Source organism: Impatiens glandulifera, chromosome 1 (genome assembly GCF_907164915.1).
Source record: "Impatiens glandulifera chromosome 1, dImpGla2.1, whole genome shotgun sequence".
Classification (NCBI taxonomy): domain Eukaryota; kingdom Viridiplantae; phylum Streptophyta; class Magnoliopsida; order Ericales; family Balsaminaceae; genus Impatiens; species Impatiens glandulifera.
In genome coordinates this window covers 37,843,088-37,854,704 of record NC_061862.1, presented here as the reverse complement: position 1 = coordinate 37,854,704, position 11,617 = coordinate 37,843,088, and positions in this window count along the sequence as shown.

Sequence of the window (11,617 nt, the reverse complement as noted above, 5' to 3'; positions counted from 1 at the left end):
TAAAATATAAAATATAAAATATAAAATATAAAATATTAAATATAAATTAAAAAATATATATAAAATATAAATTAAATATAAAATATATTAATATAAATTATATATATTCGAGTAGCTTGTCGAGTACTCGAGCCGAGTATATAACTACTCGAACTCGGCTCGATTATATAACGAGTCGAGCTCGAGCATGCTCAAGCTCGAGTTTGACCGAGCTCGAGTCGAGCTTTGACCGAGCTACTCGCGAGCAGCTCACGAGCAGCTCGTCTCATTTTCAGCCCTAGGTGTGAGTAATGCGCGAGCAGACGTCGTCTAATTACTTCAGATATGGTCTGAGTAATGCGCGAGCAGACGTCGTCTAATTACATCAAACATCGTCTAACTTAATTAGACGTGGTCTAAAGAAGTGCGTAGTCGAACATCGTCCGACTCCAACAGACGTCTGAAGAAGCGTCTGATTATCTACCCAACTCATCTGTAGTTCTCGCTTTCAACAGTCTGACAAGTCAGCTCAAACAACTAATAAACAACTACCACGTACGTTGTTATCATTTAAATTTCCCTCGTTGTACCTTTCCAATACAACACGATCTCAAAGAATATTCGGCGCACTATCAGTCCGGTACGACCACGATCCCAACGATAATATCTCTGTTTTACAATCTCGTACTATTGGTGGCGGCCGTCCAACAGTTTGAGGACACATGTCCAAGTAGAAGATTCGACAGTTGGTGTACTTCAAGTATAAATAGCTATCCAAGAACAATAGACGAATCTCCCGATCATTCTCGCTTGCTTGCTATCTGTCACACTCGCTCTTGCCATCTAAATCTTAATCTCTCTCACTCTAAAGCTCAAGTGCGAATTACCTATTGTCTGTCTGTGTGATCATTCTATAATTTATATACTGTTTTTTTTGTGTGAAATCTCAATATTGTAAGTTGAACATATGTTGTTTTGTTCAACAGAGAGTTAGATTAAAGTTCAAAAGCAGACAATTATTAAGTCGTGTATTTTTTGACTGGGTTTGTGCAGTTACTATATAAATCAAGTCTTCTAGTGAATATCATTCATGTTGAGGAAGAAAGGGTGACGTAGGAGTTTTATCTCCGAACATGCATAAAACTCCCAGTATCCTTTTACTTTCTGTTGGTTACATTCATTTATTTGACGCTTCAAATCCAGCTAGCTGTTCCGCACTTGAACTTGTTCAAAATCTCGCGAAGATTTACGAAGAATAGAAAAAAATCTTAGTCCACCGCTAGTGCCAAAAACTAGAAAAGGCACCCATTAGAAAAACTAGCGAAGTTGACTCAGTTCTTAAAAGGGAGAGAACCGAGGAAACCCCTATCGATGTTGTTCCTCTATCCTCGGCCTCGCCATCGCCACTAGCTAGGGTTTTTTCCAGTCAACGCGAGAAGCTATTGGAGGCGCCTGACCTTGCTATTGGTCAGACGAAGACTTTAGCGACTGATCAGACGAATGCTCGTCCAACTAATCAGATGGAGGCGTCTACAACTGTTCAGACGACCTCCAAGATAACTCCATCTATACTCTTAGTCGAAGTACCTATTGTTAAAGTTCCCAATGTGGAACATATTTTTGGACTAACTGCTGAGACAATTGGTGAACATGCTGAGAAAAATCAGGGGAAAGACATGACTGTCTTCCTCTCTAAACTAGTAGCGATCGATGTTGCTGGTAATATTGATGATGTTTTGCCTGAAGTAGAGCAGGAGACTGTGCCCTCGACTACTACTACTGATACTATTGAAGAATCACCCGTTCAGACGGATGATATACCTACTAGTGTCACTCCATAGAAAATATTTGCAAAGAACATGTCTCCGTTTGCCATGCTTAGAGCAGCGCGAGGGGTTACGTGTATTTTTGAGTCGGTTCCAAATCCCAAACATGCCGAAGTCGTAGGAAAGGGAAAAGGTGTTGCTAAAGAAACACCAGAAACATTGTCTGAAGTCAATTAGATGATAGACCTCATAATGGAGGACGTCGAACAGAAGGCGACCGAAAAGATTGACACGTTCAATAAGTGGATGTGCAACAGGCTCTACGTGAAATATACTAATGTTATAACCAGCAAAAACATAGTTAAGGAGTGGAAGAAGATGGTAAAAAGAGAGAAGTTAATCTTCTCTTGGACAAAAACAAAGGATGTCAACGAAGCCTTAAAGAGAAAGGAATTAGTTGAAGCCAATGCAAGAGGGAAAGCTCTCTTCCACATCATATGCCAAATGGAAGATAACTTTGACCCTTTAGACAAAACTGCTCTAACTGATGTTGAGGTTCTTCGACGTCTGAATCTTATTCTAGACTCTTATTCCTCTACGGCGCTCAAGTATATCCATGGGACAGAGTCGTCCAAATCTGATGTCCTTAGAGGCAGGGCTTCTCGAGAAGATCTGAACTATTCAAACTCGTCTGAACAAATATCATACATTGAAGAAATTCCATTTGAAGGTGAGCCGAGACAGATATTTAATGCTGAGCAACTACTCTTAGTAGATTAAAAGTAGGTTGTTATTCATCTCATCGAGCAAAAAGAATCGTCCATTGAGGAAAGGCGGTTCTTTATGTGTCATGTTGTTGAGAAGGCGTCCCTCCTATCTGAAGTTCAACAGGAAATTCCTCTTGTTGAGGAGGCTATTACTCTTGTGTCTGAGAACCTCCGTCTCTTCAGAAGGGGACGTCCGAAGTTCCCCCTTCGTCCGAACAGAGGCATGCGCCATCTATTGAGGGGAACCCTCAAAGTCGTTCAAATAGAAGCAAGTTTCATCTGTTGAGGGGGAACATGTACGTTCCCAAGGGGCGTCTAAAGCCGAAGTTACTAAGTCTTCCTCTTCAATTGAATAAAAGGCGTTTGAAGAAGGACTTTCCACTCCTTAAACATCCAAGCGTCCTTCTCCATCGAAGTCTAACTCTCTTCCTGATAATATTATTTATTATGAAGATATATCAGGATATGTCAAGGAATTATGCATCGAAATCCGAGAACTTGGAGGTCATTCCACGATGTTGATCAATGTTCCAAGGGCATCCGCTCAAAATAGGGAACTAGAGCACTCAATCCAGGTAATTGTTCATGATAATCCTATACGCTCTGTCCAGCTGATTCACATATTGTATCTTCTGTCTGATCTTCTTCTGAGGAGGCATCTCCAAAAAGTATGGACATCCGAAAATTCATTTTGGAAGCATTGACTCCGATGCATCAGAGCCTCTAATCCATGTCCTCAAGGTTGCAGAATCTTGAAAGAGATTTCTCTAAAGTTAATGCTGACTTAGTTGTTGCCCAAAAGAGCACTGATAAACACTTACTGACAACTACTCATGAAGTAAAGATCATCCACACTCAATATAGAAGGATGCAAGAAAACCTTCTCAAGAAAACCGATGAGATCCATGACAAGACCAAGTCTTTCAGTCTCGAGCTTCAAAATGAGACGAGGTCTTCGATTGAATTTCTAACTCAGCAGATGGTCGAAGTCGCTAAAGCTCTAAAGGTTACGAAAGCTGAGCGAATTGAAGACGCTGACGCGGTAGCTCGGAGATTTCAGGTTGAGGAAGATAGGGCTGCTGAAGCCGCTAAAGCCGTTGATGATGCTAAAAAGTGGGAAGAAAGACATTAAGCAAAAATAAATCAAGGGAAAACAATTGTTGTTCGTAGCACTCGTTCCAGAAGGAGGTCTGCCCGAGAAAGTTTTTCTGTCCAAGGTGGCCGAGGTAGTGGTCGTGAAGGTGACCGTGGTGGTCGTCAAGGTGAAAGAAGAGGTCAAGGATGGCACATATACTTCTACAACCAAGACGACCAACCAGGGAGGAACACTTGAATAATTTTTTAATTCTTGTTGTTTATTTTTTTAATACAATGGTTAATGTTATTTTAAGTTCGTGTCTCAACTTGATTTCTTCTTTATAACTTGATTTTAACTAAGTTTTAACATCATAAGGGGGAATTGTTAGAATAAGTTAAATAAAGAAAAGAGAAAATTAATTAAGAAATAAATAATTAATTAATTTAAGAGAATATTTACAACATAGTTTTGATGATGTGGTTTAAATAAAACTAAGTATGTAATTTGCCTTTGTGCAGATACAGATCTAAAGAAGTATGTATATGCAGACGTCGTCTAATTACTTCAGACATGGTCTGAGTAATGCGCGAGCAGATGTCGTCTAATTACTTCACACGTGGTCTGAGTAATGCGCGAGTAGAAGTCATCTAATTACTTCAGACGTGGTCTGAGTAATGTGCGAGCAGACGTCGTCTAATTACATCAGACATGGTTTGAAATAATGCGCGATTAGACGTCGTCTAATTACATCAGACATGGTCTGAAGTAATGCGCGAGTAGACGTCGTCTAATTTATTCAGGCGTGGTCTAAGTAATGCGCAAGTAGACGTCGTCTAATTACTTCAGATGTGGTCTGAGTAATACGCGAGCAGACGTCGTCTAATTACTTCAGACGTGTCCTGAGTAATGCGCGAGTAGACGTCGTCTAATTACTTCAGACGTGGTCTAAGTAATGCGCGAGTAGACGTCGTTTAATTACTTTAAACGTGGTTTGAGTAATGCGTGAGAAGGCGTCCTCTAATTACTTCAGATGTGGTCTGAATAATGCGCGAGCAGACTTCGTCTAATTACATCAGACATGGTCTGAAGTAATGCGCGAGCAGACGTCGTCTAATTACATCAGACATGGTCTGAAGTAATGCGCAAGAAGACGACGTCTAATTACATCAGACGTGGTCTGAAGTAATGCGCGAGTAGACGTCGTCTAATTACATCAGACGTGGTCTGAAGTAATGCGCGAGCAGACGTTGTCCAACTTCATTAGACGTGGTATAAAGAAGTGCGTAGTTGGACGTCGTCCGACTTCATCAGACATCTGAAGAAGCGTCTGATTATCTACCCAGCTCATCTGTAGTTCTCGCTTTCAACAGTCTGACAAATCAACTCAAACAACGAATAAACAAATGTCATGTACGCTATTATCATTCAAATTGCCCTCATTTACATTTCCAGTACAACACGATCTTAGAGAATATTCAACGCACTATTAGTTCAGTACGGCCACGATTCCAACGATAATATCTCTATTGTACTATCTCGTACTATTGGCGGCCGTCCAACAGTTTGAGGACATGTGTCCAAGTAGAATATTCGACAGTTGGTGTACTTCAAGTATAAATAGCTATCCAAGGACAACAGACGAATCTCTCGGTCATTCTTGCCTTCTTGCTATCTGTCACACTCGCTCTTGCCATCTGAATCTAAATCTCTCTCGCTCTAAAGCTCAAGTGTGAATTACCTACTGTCTGTCTGTGTGATCATTCTATAATTTATATAATGTCATTTCTGTGTGAAATCTCAGTATTGTAAGTTGAACAGAGATTATTTTGTTCAACAGAGAGTTAGCTAGAAGTTCAGAAGTAGGCGGTTGTTAAATCCTGTGTTTTCTGACTGGGTTTGTGCAGATGCTGTATAAATCAAAGTTTTCTAGTAAATATCCTTCCTGTTGAGGAAGAAATGTGACGTAGTAGTTTTATCTCCGAACATTCATAAAACACCTTGTGTTCTTTTACTTTTTGTTGGTTGAATTCATTTATCTGACGCTTCAAATCCAGCTAGTTGTTCTGCCCTTGAACTTGTTCAAGAGCTCGCGAATATTTGCGAAGAATAGAAACATATCTTAATCCCTCACAGGATTAACATAAAATCGAAGTTTGAAAGCTGTTAACTATAGTCAGATCCCCGTCTTTATAGTCGACACCGATCCTAACACTATCTATCTCTCTAGAATTATATCTTATCATGTAAAACTTTAAAAATAACATATTTATAGGGCAAATATTAAGGTAATAAAACCTAAATAATCTTTATCAGGCCTAGAACAAACTCAAACTCAAACCAAACATAAACTCAATAAACTCTAATTAACTTTTATAAGGTTTATTATAAATGTAGAATCCACAACTGAACAATCTCACACTTGGAGACTAACTTCATATTCTCTCAATTGGTAGCGGCTCTTCATCCGGTGTCTTAACGAAGAAGGAGAACTGAACTTGCACACAAACTTCAGTTTCTTGTTTGTCACAGCTTTCATCAACATATCAGTTGAATTCTCACACCTAAGAATCTTCTCAAAATCATTTATTGTTTACATAATAAATGTATTTTTTATTTAATTTATCACAATTTCATATATATAAATATAATTAAAAGTAGATTTATATATATATATATATATAATTTTGTAAACGATAAATAATTTAGACAATTAAATTATAACAAAAATAAGATCACGAATTCAATCGCTTTAAGAGATCGAAAGAAAAGACATTTTTTGGTAAAATGAAAGTCTCATGCACGGTTTTGAAATATAGAAAAAAGTGAGGAATCATTTTTTATAATTCCGATGCAATTAGAGCTTATCAGAGGTGTACGCATGCAAGACGGAGGTGCACGCATGCAAGAAGGAAGTTTGAGTATCGCATGTCAAATGTGCATGAAAGAGATAAAAATAAATATAATAATTAATTGATTTTTTATTTTATTTTTTCGAGAAAATAGACGGGAGATTTTTGTCCCGGACACGGTCATGTGCAAGAAATAAAAATTTATATTTTTTGAAAAATAGTCATGTGGGAGATTTTTATCTCGAACATGGTCATGTGTATGAGAGAAAGAATTTTTTTTTCCAGAAAAATAACCATGTTTAGTATATTTTTTATTTTTCTCTTCTACACAAATAGCAGAACATGTTAGATTTGTGACTTTGCTCTCCTTCACAAATTCGTTACCACTATCACAGCTATTTTAAAAACATAGCATAATTAAAAATTAGGTTATTTAAACCTTTTCAATTACTATAAAGTGATTTTAATTTCTTCATTTAAGGATCCACAATTTCTGCTTTTAAATTTTGTATAATAATCAAATCGTGAATTAATGATTCAATTCATCCCCTCACAAAAAAAAAGAGTACATTGTATTGCCTTACAACTTGTGTTTCAATCATGGAATAATACATAACAAATTTCACTTATTTATCTTATTTGGTTAATAAAATGTTACTTATTGATGTCTATGTTATGATCAATTCTCATCCCTAACGTTGATTATAGACTAGGTTATTAATAAGATTGTTACAGTGATTGAGAATGGGTGACATAATTGATTGTAATATTGTAATAATTTTCTAATAAATGCATATAACTATTAAAAATAAAATTAGTATATAATTGAAATCTATTATTGTAAATATGTGAAATTTAATTTAATAAAGAAAAAGGAATAGTTTTGTATTAAATTTATTTATAGAAAATGTAGAAGTTTAGTTTGGTTTCGATTTAAGTTTTTTTAAAATCTGATAGAAAAATAGGGCGGTTGTAATTTTGAAAAAAAACTATTATTTTTTAAATAAATTTAAAATATATTAATATATAATAATAATATAAAGAGAAAATAGAAAAATAAAAATGAAAATAGAGAAAATAATCAATTATTACATATACCATGAAATTAGAGATACCATAAACTAAAATTCACTAGCATTTAGCCCGTGCATTTTGTCACGGGCTCAGTCTTTTCACTGACTATCCGTGCGGCACTAATTACGATCTTCGCAAGAACGAGTAATTAGTCAGCCTTACTCGACGCAACATTCGGCGTTTAATAGAATTGACACAAGAATTCTAGAGAGAGAGAGTAACTCTGAAAAAGAATAGTATATTACTCGAATACTTGGTGATTTACAATGTAATACTTCACAGGTATTTATAGGACTAATTCTAGCTGTTACATTGATTGTGCACTAATTTAGGGATTCCTTATAATTATCAATCAAGGACATTCCTTATTAAGGACATTCCTTTTATATGTCAATTAGTGATGCACTAATCAAGGAATTCCTTTTAACTCTCAATTAGGTGCGCTAATCAAGGACCTTCCTTCCAGCTTCCTTCCAGTCTAGAATCTTCCTTGGCTTGGGCTTAAGAGGGCTCAAGCCTCCTCCTCTTCTTGGGCCAGGAGGATTGGGTCGTGACATTCTCCCCCACTCAATCTGGCGACGTCCTCGTCGTTTCCTCCTTGTAGGCCTGGATGATGTCTCCACATGAGATAAAAGTTTTGAGCGACGTGCTGGCTTTCTAACCCGTTTCTTCTCTAAGAAAGGGCCTTCGTATTGCCTCACAAGCCCCTTATGAATTTTGGAAAATTGTCTCTCTTGATGGAGGAGAAGTTTTACTATCACTCGGTTTCCTCCGAACTCCAAGTGTCTTCTCTTCTTTTCCTCCCATTTCTTCATTCTTTTGGCGGTCTTGGCTATTTCGCACTTCTCTTTCTTGAATGGAAACTCCTCTGGTTGCCTCTTCAATTCCTCCAATTTGGGAGGTTTAATGCGATAAAGAACCGTCGCCGATGGTTTAGTACATTTGACTAACTCTTCTCTATTCTCCACCTCTCTCTTATGGTGGAGTTTCTCTAATACTCCAGCGGACATTACATCGTGACCTTTCTCTAGGACAATTGTAACTTCTAGATGTATCTTCTCTTTAGATGCAGTCTTCTCATCTTCTTTCACAATGACAAAAGATGATGGGTAGGTGTCCTCCGCACCTTTTGAGAGTTGCATGGCAGATAGATGCATAGTTTCTCTCCTGCCCTCTCTTGTTAGAGGTATTGTGCGAGTATTACATTGCTCTAGAATGTACATCATATTGGCAGAAGGGAGTAGGATGGCATTTACCTTGTCTAGGAACTCTATGCCGAGAACCATTTTGTAGTCATCCATGTCGATAATGGAGAAATCCATAAGGCCGGTCCACTCCCCCAAGTTGATCTTTACATTACGAGCAACTCCATAAGTCGCACTTGGTGCCGAGTTGACTGCTTTAAGCCACCCTTTCTCTTTAGTGTACTTAATCCCCAGTCTTCTCGCCTCCTTTACCTCTAGAAAATTGTTGTTGGCTCCTACATCCAACAAAGCTTTAACCATGTGGTTTCTTACTTTAGTTTCCACAAATAGTCGTCCTTTCTTCGCGGACTTTGACTTATCAAACTTTGCTGTAACGGCACTAAGTAAGTTTAACGACCCCAATCGAGCTTCATCGTGAAGGCGTTCTTGCTCCTCCATCAATGCTGATAGTTTGTTCTTCATTGGGCACTCTCTCGCTTTGTGCGGCCCTTCACAAAAGAAACACTTTATCCGGGGTTTCTCTCCACGTTTCTCGTCCCGATCTCCTTTACCATTGGATTTGATAAACTTAATTGGGTCTTCATTGTTATGTAGATGGTCTACACCATTTTCCCCATTGTCATTCCTCTCATAGGTCGACTTTGGTTTCTCTTGCCTCCTCATCTCGACAAGAGATTCAGCCACGGCAATTGCGGAGCTTAGATCTTGGACACTACGTCGTTCCAATTCCAACTTCGCCCACATTTGTAGACCGTCAGTGAAGGCAAACAAGGCTTCGTCGTCTGAGTAGTTAGGGATCTCAAGGAGAGTAGCGATGAACTCCTTGACATACTCCTTGATACTCCCTCTTTGTGAGAGCCGCCGCAACTTGGCCCTTGCTTCTCGAATAGCGTTTTCAGGATAGAACTGTCTCTTGAGTTCCTCCTTGAATTCACCCCAGGTATTGATAGAACACGTACCTTTTTCAATGTCGCTACTCCTTCACCTCCACCATAGCATCGCGGTGTCTTCCAGGTATGTCGTGGCAGTATCTATCTTTCTCGCCTCTTCTACTAGGCCGAGTGCTTTGAAATACTGATCCAGACTCCATAGGAAGTTGTCGATCTCTTTCGCATTCCTCTCGCCTAAATACGCTTTAGGCCTTGGAATGTCTATCCTTATCGGATTGGGGACTCCTACAGGCGCGCGTCCGCACTCTTGTGCAACCGCCTTCTTGAGTAACGCTACATTCTATTCGGTAGTTTGTAACTTAGAAATCATTACCTCGAGTTTCTCAGTCAAGGTCCTGATTTCATCAAGGAGGGTCTGCTCCACGATCTGAGCTTGCTCTTGACACTTGGACAAGCCTTCATTCAGGGCACCTTGCATTCCTCCTCGGAGCTCGTCTCTCTCCTTCTCAAGCTCGGCAATGCGTTCCTCTAGGTCCCCGTCATTATCTTGTCCGTACGCCACAGTGAGTTCTACCTTCTCCAACCTGGCGATAATGTCAACGATAGCATCTCTTGATCTTTCTCTTTCTTTGGTAGCTTTAGTTCCTCCCGCCTGAACTTTGCGAGAGTTCCTACCATCTTCTCCGGTCCCGTGGGGAAGATTCTCTACTTCGTCCACGACCTTTGAAGTTTCTTCCAATCTCCTCGTCATTTCAGCTCTGATACCAATTGTCACGGGCTCAGTCTTTTCACTGACTATCCGTGCGGCACTAATTACGATCTTCGCAAGAACGAGTAATTAGTCAGCCTTACTCGACGCAACACTCGGCGTTTAATAGAATTGACACAAGAATTCTAGAGAGAGAGAGTAACTCTGAAAAAGAATAGTATATTACTCGAATACTTGGTGATTTACAATGTAATACTTCACAGGTATTTATAGGACTAATTCTAGCTGTTACATTGATTGTGCACTAATTTAGGGATTCCTTATAATTATCAATCAAGGACATTCCTTATTAAGGACATTCCTTTTATATGTCAATTAGTGATGCACTAATCAAGGAATTCCTTTTAACTCTCAATTAGGTGCGCTAATCAAGGACCTTCCTTCCAGCTTCCTTCCAGTCTAGAATCTTCCTTGGGTTGGGCTTAAGAGGGCTCAAGCCTCCTCCTCTTCTTGGGCCAGGAGGATTGGGTCGTGACATTCTCCTTAAGCCTCCTCTTCCTGGGCCAAGAAGATTGGGCTGTGACAATTTGCACGTGTAATAATATAAAAACCGTGAAAAAAAATTACGGATAACATTTTTTATTTTATTTTTAACCGTTTTAAGTTTATGGGTGAGTCAACCCACAATCCGACACAATTACCCATTTACTCAACATCATTATATATTAGTTAGTTAAAAAGTTAACTTATATTAATATTAAAACGTCCCGCGTTTATCAAATTTGGTGTTGAATTTAAAATATAAAGTCTTTATAGCCTAGTTGGTTAAAAAGTTGTACTTGTTTTGTTAAGTTACAAGTTCGAAACATACCTCTAGCATTTTTAATTTTATTTTTAACCGTTTTAAATTTAAAAACGGGTCAACCCACAATCCGACCCAAGTATCCAAATTAACCACAGCTCTCGACCCGACAATCCAGACACTTTAAAAATTAAGCATCATTATATATATATATATATATAGATTAGTTAGTTAAAAAGTTAAACTTATATTAATATTAAAACGTCCCGCGTTTATCAAATTTGGTGTTGAATTTAAAATATAAAGTCTTTGTAGCCTAGTTGGTTAAAGAGTTGTACTTGTTTTGTTAGGTTGCAAATTCGAAACATACTTCTAGCATTTCTAATTTTATTTTTAACCGTTTTAAATTTAAAAACGGGTCAACCCACAATCCGACCCATGTATCCAAATTAACCACAGCTCTCGACCCGGCAATCCGGACACTTTAAAAATTAAGCA